General features: G+C 41.4%; 1 protein-coding gene across 1 annotated transcript in view; it reads left to right on the forward strand.

Annotated features, from left to right (window-relative positions):
- Nucleotides 1-18,828: 18,828 nt before the first annotated feature.
- mia2 (MIA SH3 domain ER export factor 2) overlaps nt 18,829-20,980 on the forward strand; it is a 64,283-nt gene continuing 62,131 nt past the window's right edge. Inside the window, exon 1 of the mRNA XM_068039265.1 lies at nt 18,829-19,146. The gene's annotated coding sequence lies outside the window, so the exon portion shown is untranslated. The remainder of the gene's footprint in view (nt 19,147-20,980) is intronic.

The raw sequence follows: 20,980 nt of genomic DNA on the forward strand, positions 1-20,980 counted from the left end.
ACCTGGAGTGTGACCTAAAGTCTGGAACGGTAACTAGGAGTTGTCCATAGTTTGCCTGTAGACGGAATTGACCTACTCCTGGGAAATGATTTGGCCACAGTGAAGGTAGTAGCTTCTCCAGTAGTCACGGAAAAACCAAGAGAAGTTAAAGGAAACAGAACAGTTGCAGGAAAAGGTTCCAGGAATCATTCCTTCATGTGTAGTGACCCGAGCAATGGTTAAACAAGTTCCATTGTCAGATAGCCGACTATCTGAAACTTTCTTTGGGGATTTAGATAATCCAAAGCAAATGTTAAGTAAGTCTTCTCTAATCAAGGCTCAGCAAGCCGATCCAGAGTTAAATAAAGTGGCACAAATGGCTCTAACTGAAGCTGAAGCAAAAGGAGTTCCAAGAGGCTACTATATTAAAAATGGGATTCTGATAAGGAAGTGGAGACCTCCTCACTGACCTGCAGATGAAGAGTGGATGGTTGTTCAGCAGATAGTGGTACCACCCAAGTATCGCCGGGAAATATTAAGGCTAACCCATGAAATTTCTATAGCGGGGCATGTGGGAATCCAGAAGACCCAATCACATATAAGTCGACATTTTTACTAGCCAGGTCTTTCCAAGGACATGGTCCAGTTTTGTAAAATGTGCCATTCGTGTCAGATTGTGGGAAAACCGCAACCTGCCATAAAACCGGCACCTCTAATTCCCATACCAGTTTTTTGGGGAACCATTGGTAGACTGTGTAGGACCTTTACCGAAAACAAAAGCGGGACACCAATATATACTCACTATCATGGATATGACTACTCAGTTCCCAGAGGCCAATTCCTTGAGAATAATTTCTGCTACGGTAGTGGTAGAGAATTTAACCCAGTTCTTCACTACATATGGATTACCAACTGAGATTTAGTCAGATCAAGGTTCCAATTTTATGTCTAAAAATTTTCAGGAAGTTATGAATAGTTTGGGTATAACACAGTTAAAGTCTTCTGCATACCACCCACAGACACAAGGGACTTTAGAACGGTGCCATTGGACACTCAAAACGATGATCTGGGCATACTGTCATGAATATCCCCACGATTGGATAAAGGGCTAGAATTTCATTTGTTTGCCACTAGGGATTCACCTAATGAGTCTACCGGTTTTAGTCCTTTTGAATTAGTTTATGGGCATAAGATAAGAGGTCCTCTAAAACTAATTAAAGAAAGGTTTTTAGAACAAGGGGCGAATCTTCGGTGTGAGATTATGAATGTGTGTTTTGGGAGGGGCTCAAAGGAGAGCCTGCAAAGTGGCTCAGGAACACATGAAAGCTTCCCAAACACCCATGAAGAAATGGACAGACAAACATGTAGAACCACTGAAAGCAAGGTTCAGTGGTCCATATAAAGTGGTCAAAAAATTGGTAAAGTAAATTATTTGGTTGACCCCCCCAGATCGCTGGAAAAAGAATCGACTGTGTCATATCAATATGTTGAAACAATATCACCGCCAGGAGGTGGGTAATCAAGCACAGGTATGTCAGGTAGTAGGGACAGTGAAGGATGAAAGGGATAGTGAGGATGAGGCAGAAGGAGACCCACACAATTCTCAAATTGAACCTCCTGCTATCCAGTTAGCTAATATTTCTACTGAATTGTTAGGGAGATTGGACACTCTGCTTTCATATTTAGATGCAGAACAACGAGAAGACCTAACAACAAAAACAAAAAGTTCTGGAAATACTCAGCAGGTCTGGTAGCATCTGTGGAGAGAGAAGCAAAGTTGATGTTTCAGGTCTGTGATCTTTCATCAGAAAGACCTGAAATGTTAACTTTGCTTCTCTCTCCACAGATGCTGCCAAACCTGCTGAGTACTTCCAGCACTTTTTGTTTCTGTTTCAGATTTACAGCATCTGCAGTATTTTGCCGTTATAGAAGACCCAACAAGGCTACTCAGCATTTAAAGAAGTTTGTAGGGACAAGCCAGGATGTACAACCTTAACCACACTTGATGTTGATGTAGGGGAATCCTTTCCTATAAAACAGCATCCTTATTGCTTAAGTCCAGAGAAACAGGCCCAGGTAAAAGCAGAAATAGAATACATGTTGGAAAATCACCTAACTGAAGTCAGTCAAAGCAGTTGGAGTTCCCCAGTGGTGTTAATGCCTAAATCTGATGGTTCAACTAGATTCTGCAGAGACTACAGAACGGTTAATACAGTAACAAAGGCAGACTCCTACCCCATTCCTCACCTGAAAGAGTCTATTGACAGAGTGGGCAGGGACACTTTTATAAAAATAGATTTGTTAAAGGGATACTGGCAGTAAAAGCCTGCTACCCGACCCAAAAGCGACGGGACCCGATAGCGTGTTGGGTTCAGGTCGGGTCAGGTTTCACTTCTGAGTCCGGTATTCGTGTTCAGGTCAGGCCAAGTCAGACACACTCTATCACAGGTAAGTGGCTCCAATGTGAATTTAATTTTTGGACAAAAAAGGTGGTTTTGTTAGTTATTTTCAGTTTGCACAGATCAGCAACAAAGTGAAAAACGGAAGGTAAGTTAACTGATGGTCGGGTCGGGCGTGGGAAAAAATGGAAGGACTCGGGCCAGGTTGGGCTCGGGTTGGATGTGGTTCTGTCTGGCTTGGGTCGGGATTTTTTTTGCAGAACCGAGCAAGCCTTTAACTGGCAAGTTCCTTTAACAACCCAAGCTAAAGAAATATCAGCCTTTGTCACACCAGACAGTCTTTTCCAATGCCAAGTGATGCCATTCGGGCTAAAAAATGTCCCATCCACTTTTCAGACACTAATGAACCAAATGGTAGCCAGTGTTTCTAATTGTGTGGTTTACCTTGACGATGTGCTGGTATACAGTGACACTTGGAAGGATGACTTGGAACATCTAGAAGCTCTGCTTAGAAAAATGCAATCAGTTGATTTCTTGATAAAACTTGCCAAATGTGAATTTGCAAAAGCGAGAGTAACTGTAGGAACTAAAGGGTTACTTCTGCCATGTTTTATTTGTCGGGTGAATATATAAGTTATGGTCTGATAAGATTCACGAGATGCTATGTTTTAAATTAGAATGATTTCAAATGATGTTACGGTTATGCTCGGGAATAGTTACACTATATAGATATCAATGTTTTAGATTAGAACTAAGTTGTGAACTTTGTGTTTCGACTCATGTTGTCAAATGTGAAATGTATATTGGTGTACTGTACTGGGGAGCTGGTGAGAGAAGGTGTTTATTTTCACAACCATAGAAGAAGTAGCGTTGCTTTCAGACCAGATGCCCATTCTGCATTTCAAACGAAGACAGACTCAGTCACAATAAGAAATAGACAGTAGGCCTCACGAAGGATGATAATGCAAATAAAGATTTTCAGAGACCACTCAAGACTTGAATTGACAGCAAACTTCCCCATTGTGAGACAATGACTGGGCCATCAAGCTGTCTGCCGAGACAATGTACAGAGGGTGGGGTCATATCTGCTGTAATCTGATTACTATAAACTAATCAAGAAGAGACAATGTACAGAAGGTGAGGTTAAACCTGACCAATCAAAGGGTTAAGGTGGACTGTAACCTAATATAGAAGGAAGGAACCCTCAGAGGGGGCTATAAATAACACGTGCTGGGACAACCCAGGGTACACCGATTCAAGAAGAAGCCAACCTACAGTCAACAGAACACCTCAAGAAAGAAGACGGCGCCACAGCAGCTCAGAAGGTAAGGACCAAGGACACCCTATATCCTGCTGTGTAACTACTGCTGTTGGTTAAGTATTGCTTGTATATTCTTGCTGTACTTAATAAACTCGCTATCTTGATTAAGAAGCCAGAGTTTGTACCTTGTGGGTCAAAAGCTAGTCAATATCCCACTTAAACACACAAAATTCTTACATAACCTACCTCGGGCATATAGTAGGGCAAGGACAAGTATTGTCAAGAACAGCAAAAGTACAAACATTTATGGAATTCCCTGCCCTAAGATTAAATGAGAAATCATGAGGTTTTTGGGTATGTGCGGTTTCTACCGCAACTTTGTACAAAATTTTAGTACTATAGCTGCTCCACTGACTGATTTGCTACAAAAAAGAAAACCAAAGTAATGTGGTCAGGGGAGTGCCAAGCATCTTTTGAGTCTGAAAGCCATTTTGATTAATGAACCAGTGTTGGCTGCTCCAACTTTCACTAAGCCCTTCAAGATCGCAATTGATGCTAGTGACCTGGGGGTAGGTGCAGTCCTGTTACAAGACAATGAATCAGGCATAGAAAGGCCAGTGGGATACTTTCACAAAAAGTTAAATTGACATCAAAAAAGATCTTCCACTGTGGAAAAAGAAACCCTGGGCTTATTACTAGCTCTTAAGCATTTTGAAGTCTATGTCCGCCACGACTAGAGAGAGGCACTGGTATATACTAATCATAACCCCTAGCCGTTGTGGAAAAATTCAAAAACTGGAATGCCAGACTATTCCAATGGAGTTTACTATTACAACCTTATCACTTAAAGATTATCCACATTGCGCGAAAAAACTAATGCAATTGTGGATGCTTTATCTAGAATCTAACTTTGCTTTGAGTTATCTGAGTGCAAGGATGGTACAAAGCTGAAATGTATTAGCTACAGGTAAAGAGTGAATGACAATGAGTGTGTACATGTGTTTTAATACTTTTCATCTTCTGTTTTTTTTTCACTCTTGTAATGAAACATATTTGAAAATGATGATTCATTCCTCCAAGGATGGAGGTGTTATGAAAGTGCTTCCATTTTTTAAATATTTTAATTTTTTGGAGGATTTGTGTTAAAGCTGATAGGATTCCATGGCTGTATTTTTTTTTAACCAGGTTCACCGGGGCGGTGGGTGGGGGTGGGGGGGGGTGGACATTTGAGATGTTGTTTGAAAGCCACTTGTGCTGAAAGTCATGTGCTTTGTGTTCAGTAAACAACAGAACCCTTGGTGACCTGGGGATAAATAGTTACAGAGAAGCCACATGTCAAGGTTTATGAAGGTCATGAGGTCAACTCTCAGTTTGGGGTTTGGACATGAACTATTTGAAGACAGTTGGTATTTTCCTGCCAAGGAAAAAAGAAACCACCCAGCTAACCTCCTTCTCTACCTCTTTGAAGAAATCCTGAAAAGTTCCAGTGTGGGAGAGCTAAAATCCCTGGTGCTGCACAGCTCCTGAGAAACTAGAAAATACATCCTGCAATTCAAGTGTGTGCTGGCAGAAAACCCTGATGCGACATTTCTCCTAGAAAGCCTACTAAAATAATTGTCTACTTCTCCAGAATGGACTGCTTCTGAAACGATCCCAATGACCCCTCTCTGTATACACGGATGCCAGACCAAAAAAGGGACAACTGACTTCTTTCCATATCTTCTCTATTTTTCATCAAGAATTCACAAGTATATGGTCAAAGTAGTTTTTTTTTGTAACAGACCTCTGCAAAGGGATTTGCTGTATTTTTTCCAATGTGTGTGAGTGTAATTGGGGAATTTAAAAAGGGAACTTTCATATTTCAATCTGTTTGTTAATGCTTTGTTTCGTTACTGGTTAAATTTTGTTTCATAATAAATTGTGAATTTTGTTGTTTATTAAAGAAACCAGGACAGTGGGGAAGCCCAGCTCCGCTCCATGCGGCTGGTGCAGTGTACGCGAGAAACTCTGACCAGTGGAGCGTTGACGGACTCTGTTTTATTGGAACTCCGGCAATGGGCTGCTTGGGCCTCATAGCCTTTTGTGTTCACATTTTCCACAAACTGAAGCGATTGGTGTATTTTATTCTGGGATAAAAATTGAGTATATGATTGGCTGTATCGTAACCAGGTAAACAATTAAATCTATATTGTGACCTGTGGAGAAGTGGAACTAGAAAAGACAGTGCACTCCTCCTGTCTCGGTTGTAACATTCATAAGATCTCAATTGCCGTGGGTGAGGACCATGATAAAATAACTTTTAAAAGTAAACTGGGGGAATTAAAATTATTTGGAAGGTAATAATGAAGAATGTCTTCGCTGAAGAAAATCAAAACATGTTTAAAATCAAAGTGATACAAATGAGAAACAATTTCAAAGATGGATCATAGGGCAATTAAAATGAAAATTGGGAGGGGAAAGAAAAGTCAATGGGGAGGGAGAAGGAGAGTTTGGATAGTCCAAAAATAGACTCCGAAAATTAAATGAGCCGGGGAAATTCCAGGAGGTAATGGTAGAAGATCAAGTACTTAATGGATTTGAGTTCAGTGTGGTATTGATACTGGGCAAATTAGAGACTAAAGACAAACAAATCCCTTCGGACTGATTGCATTAATAATGTTGTGAGAGACTGCGAGGGAATAGCTATAGTATATTGATTATTATGAAAGAGTTACTGGACTTTGAATACTGCAGGATTTCTAGCACAGGTAGGCATCCTTCCATCTATGAAAGATGATGGACACACAGCAAACAATCCATTTGGGTGGTGTGTCTTCTCTTAGTGCACCTTTGATGGCTGTGCAGGCCAGTTCTTGAGTGGCAGATTCTGCCACATGTTTCACACGTGAAGCTGCCAAGTGATGCTGTGAGTTGTTGTTTTTGACATTGGCACCTGTCGCCAAGCTGCTGTAGCTACTGGTCGTCGTGGTAGTGCACACCATTCCACAGGTTGTGTCACCATTTCCCTTTTTCACCAGCTAGTGACTCCCAGGTACAATAGTCAACATTTAGGGCCTTCAAGCATCCTTGAAGCGGAGCTTTGGGTGTCCCACTGGTCGTCTGGCCCTGGCTACCTCACCATACAGAAGCTTGTTGAGTATGTGGCCATCTTCCATCCTGAGGACGTGTCCGATCCACTGAAGCCGCCTCTGATTAGTGCCAACATATTTGGGAGATCTGCCTTTGAGAGGACTGCCACATTTGTGATTTTGTCCTAACAGGATACACCCACAGCAGGTGAATATAATACCAATATATAAAAATGGAGACAAAACAATCCAGGAAACTACCAGTCTATTAGCCTAGTCTCTATGCCATGTAATATAATGAAAGCCATTCTAAAACAGATTGGAGGAGTACCTGTGGAATTATTTAAGACATAACCCTACATGGTTTCAGAAGGGAAAAATCATGGGCCATAATTTGCTGTAAGAATAATGGTGAAATTATACTGAATAGTGCTTGCTGTTATTTATGCACAAGTGTTACAGCAACTTCAGGCAAGGCCAGATGTGTGGTTAAAGGCAAAAATCCAAAAGTTGCTGTCTGATGTGCCACTCTGCTGCCAACTTTGTGAAGATGGCATCTCATTGCCTGGCTCACCATTGAAATGCCTGGAATGGTGTGAAGTTGCTGCACGTGCACAGTAGATACAAACTAAACTCACCACAGGAAGTTAAGTCTAGTCCAATTCCGTTTTAGTGCCCTTTTAATAACAAGTGTTAAATTACTGCCAAGCAACCTCTTCGGCACTCTCATTCCTTCAGGTTTAAATTGTTGGAGATTTTAAATGTGAAATGTTATTTTTTAAAAACCTTTCTCAATCCAATATTTCTTTTCCTCATTTCTCTTTCTATACCTGATTTGGCATCAAATTTACCCACTCTACACTTTCTTCTCAGTCCTTGCAATGTTTCACAAACCTTCAGTCTGACTGGTTAAGGAGATATGGTTGCCCTGATCACTCAAGTCCCAGATGCTGTTTCCCCCACTGTGACATTATCACCTCACACTGACAGCCACTTCTGGCACAAAATATCATTGCGATTAAACAGTGAAGCACAAGTGTAAATAATGGCTGCCCTTTGTTTCTCTGCTACAAAAAAAAAGGCCCTATGTCTGATAAACCTTGACTTTATGAGGATATTACAGATAAAACAGACAATAGAATTCCTTTTTTATATTGTTTATTTGGACTTTCAGCAGGTTTATGATGAGGTCCTACAATAAATTCAATGCCGCTGGACTCCATGGTAGAATGTGGAACTGGATGCAAAATTCTTTTTTTTAAAAAGGTATCAAACAATTCTAATAAGAGGTGTTTCTGGGATTGAGGGTGATGGGCTGTTAAGCAGAGTTCTACAAGGTCAGGGCTTGGACTTCCTACATAAATAACCAGAATTCTGAAAACAAGAATTCCAAATCTGAAAGATACTAAGATAGGGAAAACAGTAGAAGCCAAAGACATAACTGGTATGATTTGAGCACATTCCATGTATATTTTCCGTTGTCCAATGGAAGGAATGTACCCACAGGCAAGCTGCACTTCCTTGTGAACTGACATATATCATTACACATGAAAAAATGTGGGAGGCAGCATGCCCACATGAACATAAATAAAAGCAAAATACTGCAGATGCTAGAAATCTGAAATAAAAACAGAAAGTGCTGGAAATGCTCAGCTGCTCTCATGCCCACATTTCTGTCCTTGGCCTGCTGCAGTGTTCCAGTGAACACCAATGCAAGCTCGAGGAACAGCACCTCATCTTTCAATTAGGCACTCTACAGCCTTGTGGAGTCAACATTGAGTTCAATAATTTCAGAGCATGACTGGCCTTTTTAAAATATTTTCTATTTTTTTATTTTATTATTTATTTTATTTTTTAGCCATATGCCTGTTTTTCATGTTTATGCTTTTGGACAGAGCTGCTCATTATTCTGCCATTAACACTCTCTCTGGACGAATGCTTTGTCTTTCACCACAAGCATTAACACACTCCTTGCCTTGATCCCATGACATCTTTGTTATTTAATCTCTCCTGCCCTTTGCCCTATCACACACCTTCCCTTTTGTGCTGTTCTCCACCAACCTCCACCCCCCCCCCCCCCCACCCCCACCAGCCCACCTTCACTTGCTTAAAACCGAAATTGTTTCTAACCTTTGCCAGTTCTGTTGAAGGGTCACAGACCTGAAATGTTAACTCTGCTTCTCTCTCCACAGATGCTGCATGACCTGCTGAGTATTTCAAGCACTTTCTGTTTTTATGCCCGCATGAACAATTGTGCTACTGATCAGCTCGCTGAACATAGAACAAACTGCTCATACACTCCTGGTCTTTGTGATGGACAATAAGTCATAAAACGCAGACTAACAACCATTAGGTAAATTGGAATCAAAGATTGGCAGGCAAAACTAATGGAACAATGGGCGGCATTTTAAGAGGAGATGGTTTGGGTACATTCGAGGTACATTCCCATGAGGGGGAAAGGCAGGACAAGCAAAGACAGAGCTCCCTGAATGATGGAAGAGAGTAGGACGAAGCAAAAAAGGGTATGTATGACAGGTATTAGGTTGATAATACCAGCCTGAATATAGAAAGTTCAGAGGGGAAGTGAAAAGGAAATGAGAGAGGCAAAGAGAGAGTATGAGAAGAGACTGGCAGCTAACATAAAGGGAATCCAAAAGTCTTCTATAAGCATATAAATAGTAAAAGGATGGTAAAAGGAGGGATGGGGCGATTAGGGACCAAAAAAGGGGATTTACACATGGAGGCAGAGGGCATGGCTGAGGCACTAAATGAGTATTTTGCATCTATCTTTACCAAGGAAGATGATAGTTGAGACATGGGATAGACTAAAAATTGATAAAGAGGAGATTTTGAAAGGCTGGCTGTACTTAAAGTTGACAAGTCACCAGGACTGGATCAAATGCATCCGAGACTTCTGAGGGAAATAAGGGTGGAAATTGTGGCAGCACCGGCAATAATCTTCCAATCTTCCTTAGATACAGGGGTGGTGCCAGAGGCCTGGAGAAATGCAAATGTTACACCCTTGTTCAAAAAAAGGGTGTAAGGATAAGCCCAGCAACTGCAGTTTAACCTCGGTGGTGAGAAAGCTTTTAGAAACGATAATCCGGGACAAAATTAACTGTCACTTGGACAACTGTAAATTAATTAAGGAAAGTCAGCACATACTTGTTAAAGGCAAATTGTCTTTAAATAACTTGATTGAGTTTTTTGATGCGGTAACAAGAGAGGGTTGATGAAGGTAATGTGGTTGTTGTGGTGTACATGGACTTCCAAAAGATGTTTTGATAAAGTGCCACATAACAGGCTTGTCAGCAAAGTCAAAGCTCATGGAATATAAGGGACAGCAGCAGCATAGATACAAAGTTGGCTGATGACAGGAAACAGAGAGTGGTGAATTGTTTTACAGGAGGAAGGTATACAGTGGGGTTCCCCAGGGGTCGGTACTATATTAATGACCTAGACTTGGGTTTTCAGGACACAAATTCAGAATCTGTTGATGACACCAAACTCAGGGGTATTGTGAATTGTGAGAAAGATAGTGACAGACATCAAGAGGACACAGACAAGCTGGTGTGTTGGACTATTGTGTTCAGTTCTGATTGCCACACCATAACAGGAATGTAGCAGCACCAGAAATGAACACAAAGAATAACTCATTGTGTAAAGTTAATGACCGTTGAGGTAAGGTTAAAAAAAACTCAAATACTACAACCTAAGCTGCAGAATATTGAGAGGAATCTTGTTGAATTAAAATATGTCAAATGGCTTAAATAATGTAAATCCAGAATATTATTCTAAAATAAGTCAGAATGTTAGCATTAAGTTTATACTGCAAGTAAAAGTAGGTTCATTTCTTATATAATTATAACAAATTTTAATACAGCATTTTACTTTGTATTTAATGTCAAAATTCCGGACAAAAGAAAGTACAATATTGAAAGGTGCCACCAGAGGGCAATGATGAATTAAGTTTACAAAAAAGACAAGCTATGTGATTTCAATTTTAATTAGTCAAAACACAAAAAAAGTTTTTGTAAACAGTAATTTGATTAAATATCTTAATGATGCTGATAAAAATTTATTTTAAAAACTCACTTTCCAATTTTAGGAACACATTCAAACTTGCATGTAAAGCTGCTTATCATATTCAAGTATACCAATAGGTATCAAAACAGGAAATTGAGAAAGACAATTAAATCTGGAAAAATGCATTTAGCATTTCTGTAAAACTGTATTCAAAACTAACTAGGGAACTTTTTTAAACAAAAAATAAGCTTGACTACCTTGTGTGTTACTTCATGGACCAATATAGAACCATAGAACTATAGAAAAGTTACAGCACAGAAAGAGGCCATTCAGCCCATTGTGTCTGGCCAGCTGGAAAAAAAAACTAGCTGCCCATTCCAATTCCACCTTCCAGCACCTGGTCCATAGCCTTGCAGGTGACAGCACTTCAGGTGCATGTCCGGGTACCTTTTAAATGAGTTGAGGGTTTCTGCCTCCACCAGCAATCTGGGCAGTGAATTCCAGACACCCACCACCCTCTGGGTGAAAACGTTTTTCCTCATATCCCCTTCAATCCTTCTACCAATCACCTTAAATCTGTGCCCCCTGGTAACTGACCTTCCTGTCTACTCTATCTAGGCACCTCAATTTTGTACACCTCAATTAAGTTACTCTTCAGCCTCTTCTGTTCTAAGGAAAACAACCCTAGCCTATCCAAAATTTCCTCATAGCTGCAACTTTCAAGCCCTGGCAACATTCTTATAAATTTCCTTTTTACTCTCTCCAGAGCAATTATGTCCTTCCTGTAATGTGGTGACCAGAACTGTACGCAATACTCCAGCTGTGGCCTAACCAGCGTTTTATACAGTTCCAGCATGACATCCCTGCTTTTGTATTCTATACCTCAGCCAATAAAGGAAAGCATTCCAAATGCCTTCTTTGCCACACTATCTACCTGTCCTGCCACCTTCACACACCTGTGAACATGCACTCCAAGGTCTCTCACTTCTTCTACCCCTCTCAATATCCTCCCATTTATTGTGTATTCCCTCGCTTTGTTTGCCCTCCCCAAATGCATTACCTCACACTTCTTCGGATTGAATTCCATTTGCTACTTTTCCGCTCACTCAACCAAACCAATGCTATCATTCTGGAGTCTACAGCTATCCTCTTCACTATCAACTAAACAGCTAATGTGTGTCAGCTGCAAATTTCCCAATCATGCCTCCCACATTTAAATCCAAATCATTAATATATACCACAAACAGCAAGGGACCCAACACTGAGCCCTGTGGAATGCCACTGGAAATAGCTTTCCATTCACAAAAACATTCAACCATTACCCTTTGTTTCCCGTCACTAAGCCAATTTTTGATCCAACTCACCACATTCCCCTGTTTCCCCTGGGCTTTTAAAGTTCTGACCAATCTGCCATGTGGGACCTTGTCAAATGCCTTACTAAAATCCATGTAGACAACATCCACTGCACTACCCTCATCAATCCTCCTTGTTACTTCCTCAAAAGATTCAATCAAGTTTGTAAGACATGACCTTCTCTTAACAAATCCATGCTGACTATCACTGATTAATCCACGCCTTTCCAAGTGGCAGTTTAAAATATCTCTCAGAATTGATTCTAATAATTTGCCCACCACTGAGGTCAGACTGACCAGCCTATAATTATTTGGCCTATCCCTCGCACCCTTTTTAAACAATCATATTACGCTCGCAGACCTCCAATCCTCTGGTACCTCGCCTGTATCTAGTGAGGATTTAAAGATGATCCTCAGCACATCCATTATTTCCTCGCCAGCTTCCTTTAACAACCTGGGATGCAATCCATCCGGCCATGGTGATTTATGCACTTTCAAGGATGTCAGGCCCTCTAGTACTTCCTCTCGCATTATGCTTATTGTATCTAATATTTCACACTCCTCCTCTTTAACTACAATATCTGCATCATGCCTCTCCTTTGTGAAGACAGAGACAAAAAACTCATTAAGAACCCTGCCCATATCTTCTGCATCCACGCATAAGTTACCTCTACATCTCTGATAGGCCCTACCCTTTCCTTAATGTACTGATAAAACATCTTTGGACTTTCCTTGATTTTACCTGCCAATATTTTTTCATGTCCTCTCTTTGTTTTCCTAATTTCCTTATTTACTTCACCCCTGCACTTTCTTTCCTCCTCAAGGCTTCTAAAGTATTAAGTTTTTTGTGACTGTCATAAGCTTTCTTTTTCTGCTTTATCTTACCCTGTTTGCTTCTAGATAACCACGGGGCTCTAGATTTGGCAGTGCCACCCTTTTTCTTTATGGGAACATGTCTACACTGTGCCAGTAAAATCTCGCTTTTTTGAATGCCTCCCTCTGGTTTGCCACTGATTTTCCTTCAAGTAGCTGTATCCAGTCCACTTTCGCCACATCACCTCTCAGCTTCGTAAAATTTTCCTTTCCCCATTTTAGAAGTTTTACTCCTGTTCTATCTTTGTCCTTTTCCATAATAATGCTAAATCTAACTATATTATGGTCATTATCTCCAAAATGGTCATCCACTGTTACTTCATCCACTTGCCCACTTAGTCTTTCCTAAGACTAAATCTAGAATTGCGCCCCTCTCATTGGGCTTGGTTATGTGCTGACTAAAAAAAGTTCTCTTGAATGCAATTCAATAATTTTGTGCCCTCTGTGTCCTTCACACTGTTTGGCTCCCAGATGATATTGGGGTAGTTGAAATCCCCAACTATCATTGCCCTATTGTTTTTGCACTCAGAAATTTGTTTACATATTTGCTCTTCTATCTCACTCTTACTATTTGGGGGTCTATAGTACACTCCTAGTAGTGTGACTGCCCTTTTTTTATTTCTGAGCTCACCCCATATGGCCTCATTTGATGTTTCATTTAGCATATCATCCCTCCTCACAGCTGTAATTGATTCTTTAACCAATAATGCTACACCCCTCCTTTTTTATCCCCCTTTCTATCCCATCTGAAAACTTTATATCCAAAGATGTTGAGCTGCCATTCTTGCCCCTTTTTAAGCCAAGTTTCCATTATAGCAATGATATATGCTGCTATGTGTCTATCAGTGCCCTCAGCTCATTGGCTTTATTTGCTATACTCCTTGCATTTAAATAAATAACTTTTAACACTGCCAAATTCCTGTGCTGTACACTTTTTAACCTTTGTTTCTTCTGTCTTTCAGTGTCACTCGCTAATTTTCTGCCTATTGTTCCCTGCTCTGAATTTGTCCTATCTGAAACTGCCCTCAGGTGGCCATCCCCCTGCCAAACTAGTTTAAACCATCCCCAACAGCACTAGCAAACCTTCCTGCAAGAATGTTCATCCTGGTTCTCTTCAGGTGTAGACTGTCCAGCTTGTACAGGTCCCACCTTCCTCAGAACCGGTCCCAATGCCCCAGAAATCTGAAGCCCTCCCTCCTGCACCATCTCTCCAGCCACACCTTCATCTGGTGTATTCTCCTATTTCTACACTCACTAGCACGTGGCTTTGGGAGTAATCCTGAAATTACTACCTTTGAGGTCCTGCTTGCTAATCACTTTATAACTCCGTAGACTCAGCCTGCAGGACCTCATCCCTTTTTCTACCTACAGTGTTGGTACCACGACCTCTGGCTGTGCATCCTCACCCTCCAGAATGCTCTGTAGCCGCTTGGGATATCCATGACCCTTGCACCAGGGAGGCAACATACCATCCTGGAATCACGTCTGCAACACAGAAATGCCTATCTGTTCCCCTAACTATAGAAGCCCCTATCACTATTGCTCTCCTGTACTTTCTCCTCCCTCCCTGCACAGCTGAACCACCCATGGTGCTCTGCTCATGACTTTCGTTGCACTCTCCAGAGGAATCCTCTCTCCCATCGGTACTCAGAACTGAATACCGGTTGGAAAGTAGGATGCCCTCCAGGGACTCCTGCACGACCTGCCTTGTCCTTCTTGTCTGTCTGGCAGCTCTATATCTGCACTCTCTTAAGCTCTCATCCTCACAAAGGCACCTCAGTGACTCCAGCTGCTCCTCGAGTTCCAAAATTAGGTGCTTGAGGTTTTGCACTTGGTGGCACTTTCTGCACATGTAGCTGTCCAGGCAGGGCATGGGTAGGGTCCTGGAGTCTCCACATGGCACAGGATGTGCATTCGACAGGTGTGAGCAGGCCTGCCATGCCTTGAATTATTTATTTACTGCACTAAAATTGGAAGTTAAATAAATACAATAAAATGGTTATAAACAGAACGAACAAATGAGTAACGACCTACCGACTACTGGTATTTTAGCTTCCACTTAGCAGGTACACTTAAATGTTAGAGAAAAAATAAAAAAGCAGCAGAAAAAAGAACATAAGAAAATAGGAAAATACCCATCTGACACTCATCGACTCGCTCCCTGTGCCTCACCACTCTCTCTCCCCTCTCGCGCTGTTCGTAGCTCCGAAGTTCCACCCAGCCAATCACCTACCTGCTTCCCTGTGATGTCGCACCTTGAATTTTCTTTCCAAATGCTGGCAGATTGGCGGCAGCGGCAACTAACCCCGCTCCTCTCTCGCTGTTTCCTGGTGAACTCTCCAGCTCGCTTTCTCTCTCGAAATTACATTGATTTTTCTTAATTAATTTATAGTTCCCCTCCTTACCAAACTCCCTTCTTCACTCTCTGTAACCTCAAGCAGCACTCATATCTCATGGACCACTTAGCAATTCATAATTTCCTGAGGGTTTTTAATAAATGTTACTTTTAAAACATAGGAATAAAACTCTCAATCTAGAAAAATTAGTATTTCCAAAACACTTTTAAGAAAAAATTTGCATTGATATTGTTTTATCATATCCTCATCTGCATATGCTCAATAAAATACTTCACTCTCGATGGATTATTCTTGAGTGCAGCTACTGTTGTTACATAGGGATATGTGGACCAAATTGGACACAGCAAGGTACCGTAACCAGCATGAAATGAAGGACTAGTTAATATGTTTGGTAGTGTTTGTTGAGAGATCAATGTTGACCAGGTCACTAGGAAAGTGGCATTTTCTTCAAAAACGTGGCATAAGATCTTTTACGTTTTCTTGAACCAGAAAGTAGGCCTTTGTTTTTAATGACTCATCTGAAAGATGGCATTTACAAAAATGCAACACTTGCTCAATATTGTGCTGAGATGTCAGCCCGAAGTTCTCCTGTAAATGGGCGTTAGTACGGAGCAAGGCTGAGAGGCGGTTTTGAATAGGAGTAGGAGAGGTACATCCATTTCTTTATACTACAGCTATATCACACCATGGCTAAAGAGCCTGACAAAATTGATGATACTCCCTGTCAAACAGAAAGGCATATATTTAATTGTTGCAAGAGTTAACTTCTGTACTTCAAGACACCTGTCCTAGATGGTCATCCTCCATCGAATAGGTGAATCTAAATGGCAAGAAGTTCTTGAATTTAACCTGATGCAAGTTCATCAACCTGAAACGTTAACTCTGTTTCTTTCTCCACAGATGGTGCTTGATCTGCTGAGTATTGCCAGCCTTTTCTGTTTTTATTTCGGATTTCCAGCATCTGCAGTATTTTGCTTTTGTAGTTGAATTTAACCATTAGTTTCTTAAACAGTAGTTATTCTACACCACAGTCCGAGGTGATAGCTGTTCAGAGTAAAGTGCAGCTGACAAGACCTAAGCTATACTATGGGCAGCAGTTGGTTATGATTCACATTGTACCCACCAAGGAAGAGCACCACACATGTGCTTACATACATGCAGAAAGCTTCACTGTTCCAGCCACTACTTTTAAAAGTTCGGAGAATGTAGCCTGAGCATCCACTTTTGTATAACATTAAAAAGATCCAATACTATGTTTACAAAGTGCCCAGTGACATGCTACCATCTACTAAACCACGAGCATTTTGTAATCCTGATTTCATACTGGACTGGAGGTGTAGTCCACCCGTTGTGAAAGGAAAGCAGTTTCAAACAGCTTGCTGCAGAGAATCCTAAACTGCTTGGCTTTATCGTGCTTCAGGTTTTTTTTTTAACCTGACCCCTAACTTACATTGACGCACACCTGAAGTTCTGCCTAACCATGTAAAGTTGACAGCATAATTGACAGAGCATTCTAATTACTAGCTTCGTGTCTGGCACAGTGTTCCATCAGATTGGTTTGCTTTAACATATATGTTTTTAGAAAAGATACTTCAGGCACAATATTAGCACTTGAGAACCTACATCCTCAGTAAATAAACACAGCATTAATATTCCTGCACCATGATCAAAAATCTTACAGGATTAAAATTACCCTCCTCCCGCATCTTTTTATTTTTGCCTGTCTAAACGTCTCACTTGTGCAATAATGATTAGAATGTATTGCAGGCTCAATATGGCGGCACAGTGGCTAGCACCGCAGCCTCACAGCTCCAGCGAATGGGTTCAGTTCTGGGTACTGCCTGTGTGGAGTTTGCAAGTTCTCCCTATGACTGCGTGGGTTTCCGCCAGGTGCTCCGGTTTCCTCCCACAGACTTGCAGGTTGATAGGTAAATCGGCCATTATAAATTGCTCCTAGTATAGGTAGGGGAATTGAGCGAAGGTGGGGATGTGGTAGGAATATGGGATTAATGTAGAATTAGTATAAATGGGTGGTTGACGGTTGGCACAGACTTGGTGGGCCGAAGGACCTGTTTCAGTGCTGCATTTCAAAATAAAAAATAGTGTTTTATAACAAATTAAACAATAAACTATCCAAAAATCAGTGATACAGTTAGTGTCGCAAAACTGTGAATAACTATCAGACCCACCCACCCGTTCGATAATCCAATTCAGTTTTTGTTGATGTCATCTTCTTCCCAGAAGATTGACTGCCATGGATCTCCAACTCTCTCTGTCCTGTGGTGCCTTCACACATTTCGCATAGATCAACTGCATCTAATCCATTATATCCGTCTCCATTTTCTCCTTTGCTTCCCTCTCCTATGTTTTCCGTTGATCTTTCCTTCCAATAATTGTCTCTGTCTACCTTCTGCTCTAATAATGACCGAAATATTGCTTTCTCTCTGATGTTATGCACTAATATTTTCTTTTCTGCAGCCATTTCCAGCACTTCCTCATACGTCTTTCTGTCTGTGTAGGATATGCGGAACATCCTCCTGTATATTCACATCTCGAATGCATTCAGCTTATCAATAGTCACTGTTTGTTGTGCATGTCTTTAGGTATATAACATAGATGACAAAATGTAACACCTCAGCATCCTTAGATTCATGTTCAGTTTCTTTGATGTTAACACGTCCTTCATTCTGACAAAGCTTGTCTTGGTTATCTCAATTAAAGGCCTTCTCAGGTCAGGGGAAAAAAAACCAACCCGAACCCGGCAGAACCACATCGGACCTGAGCCCGACCCGGCCCAAGTCCATCCATTTTTTCCCACGCCCGACCCAACCCAAGCCCGACCCGATCCAAGCCCGACCCGACCACCGGAATGTTCACCTATCTTCCAATTCTGAATCTGTTTATTTTTAAACAACCTTTCAAGTCCAATTAATACTGTGCATGTCCGACCCAGACCCAGCCCGACCCGAGCCCGGAAGCCGGACCTGGAAGAGTGACCCGACCGAACCCGACACATGTAGCAGGCCTTTAATCTCAATTCTCCTACAGATCTCATAATCAAATCTCCCGTGGTCTGTGATAAATCTGCCCAAGGGATGTGAACCTTTTCACTTGTTCCAGGACCTGTCCATTTACTTCAATTTTCACTTCTGGGGTTAAGCCAATTGGGTCTTCCAGAATGAAAGGAAATTTGCACACCCTTTTTATTATTTAAATCAGAAATAGTAAAAATAGAGTGGATCTTGATCTATCTTTTAAGATGCAGACGATTCCGAAAGAAGGCTGTGAGCGTGAATTCAATGGCATTTGAGGGCGATGACCTCACTATCAGCACAGGTCTGCATCGTCCGATCGTGGACTGAGGCACCTCGCAGGTCCGCCTTCAAGCACCGCCCAGTTGATTGATAATCAACAGTGATTGGCAGGAGTTCGAGCCCAGCTCTTCTGTGATTGGCTTATCCGCACAAAGGTTAAGCGTCCAATTGAAAAATAGCATTCTCAACTGTGACGGATGGAAGCCAGTCTTGAGGGTTACAAGTCAATGTGAAAACATACTAGAGAATTTTATTTTTCCGGACCATCTTAGTTTGAATATTTTATTCTGAATGAAAATCTTTGTGATAGAGCCCAGTTGCAGTAACTGTTTAGAATGTAAATGACTTCAACTCGCTCAATCCCACTGCGATATTTGCATGTTGCTGCTTTCCGGAAATACTGAGGAGTTTCCCTGTGGTTCACCTACAACGATTTAACCAGAAGCCCGTTCAGGCAGAGATTTCTCCGTATTTGGCAAAACAAAACCTATGCTTGTGATTGGACACGAGAGCTTCTGTAAATCTTTAAGTATAATAATTAGCTGTTAGAGCAGAAGCGACGGATTTGCTGAGAACACTTGACAGTCCGAGGTTACGTTTGACAGTAAAATAAAAGCAAAATACTGCAGATGCTGGAAATCTGAAATAAAAACAAAAAATGCTGGAAATACTCGGCAGGTCTGGCAGCATCTGTGGAGAAAGAAGCAGAGTTAACGTTTCAGGTCAGTGACCCTTCATCAGAACTGGCAAAGGTTAGAAATGTAATAGGTTTTAAGCAAATAAAGCAGGGGTGGGGCAAGAGATAATAAAACGGAAGGTGTCGATAGGACAGAGGGTCATGGAGAATAACTGACAAGAAGGTCATGGAGCAAAGACAAAGGGTGTGTTAATGGTGTACTGAAAGACAACGTGTTAGTGCAGAGAGGGTGTTAATTGACAGAAAAATGAAAAGCCCTGTCCAAAGCACAAACATGAAAAAAAAACAGTGGGCAGGCACATGGTAAAAAAAAAATGATGAAACAAACTAAAATAAAATAAAGAAAAAAGAAAAAAAATAACTAAAAAGAAAAAAGGGTGGCCTGTCATGCTCTGAAATTATTGAACTCAATGTTCAGTCCGGTAGGCTGTAGTGTGCCTAATCGGTAAATGAGATGCTGTTCCTTGATGTTCACTGGAACACTGCAACAAGCCCAGGACAGATGTGTGGGCATGAGAGCAGGGGGTGTGTTGAAATGGCAAGCAACCGGAAGCTCGGGGTCATGTTTTCAGACTGAGCGGAGGTGTTCTGCAAAGCAATCACCCAATCTGCATTTGGTATCCCCAATGTAAAGGAGACTGCATTGTGAGCAGCGAATACAGTATACTAAATTGAAAGAAGTACAGGTGAATCGCTGCTTCACCTGAAAGGAGTGTTTGGGGCCTTAGATAGTGAGGAGAGAGGAGGTAAAAGGGCAGGTATTACACCTCCTGAGATTGCATTGGAAGGTGCTGTGGGAAAGGGACGAGATGTTGGGGGTAATGGAGGAGTGGACCAGGAGTGTCAAACACTCCTTTCAGGTGAAGCAGCGATTCACCTGTACTTCTTTCAATTTCGTAGACTGTATTCGCTGCTCACAATGCAGTCTCCTTTGCATTGGGGAGACCAAATGCAGATTGGGTGATTGCTTTGCAGAACACCTCCGCTCAGTCTGAAAACATGACCCCAAGCTTCCGGTTGCTTGCCATTTCAACACATCCCCTGCTCTCATGCCCACACATCTGTCCTGGGCTTGTTGCAATGTTCCAGTGAACATCAAGGAACAGCATCTCATTTACTGATTAGGCACACTACAGCCTACCGGACTGAACATTGAGTTCAATAATTTCAGAGCATGACAGACCCCACTTTTTTATTTTTAGTTATATTTTTTCTTTTGTTATTTTATTTTAGTTTGAGTCATCATTTTTTTTACCATGTGCTTGCCCACTGTTTTTTTCATGTTTGTGCTTTTGGTCAGAGCTGTTCATTTTCCCGTCAATTAACACCCTCTCTGCATTAACACTTTGTCTTTCAGCACACCATTAACACACCCTTTGCCTTTGCTCCATGACCTTCTTGTCAGTTATTCTCCGTGACCCTCTGTCCTATCAACACCTTCCCTTTTGTTATCGCTTGCCACACCTCCGCTTTATTTGCTTAAAACCTATTACATTTCTAACCTTTGCCAGTTCCGATGAAGGGTCACTGACCTGAAACGTTAACTCTGCTTCTCTCTCCACAGATGCTGCCAGACTTGCTGAGTATTTCCAGCATTTATTTTTTTCTATTGTTACGATTGACAGTGTTCAGTGACATACATTGAGCTCTAACA

Source organism: Heterodontus francisci, chromosome 9 (genome assembly GCF_036365525.1).
Source record: "Heterodontus francisci isolate sHetFra1 chromosome 9, sHetFra1.hap1, whole genome shotgun sequence".
NCBI lineage: Eukaryota > Metazoa > Chordata > Chondrichthyes > Heterodontiformes > Heterodontidae > Heterodontus > Heterodontus francisci.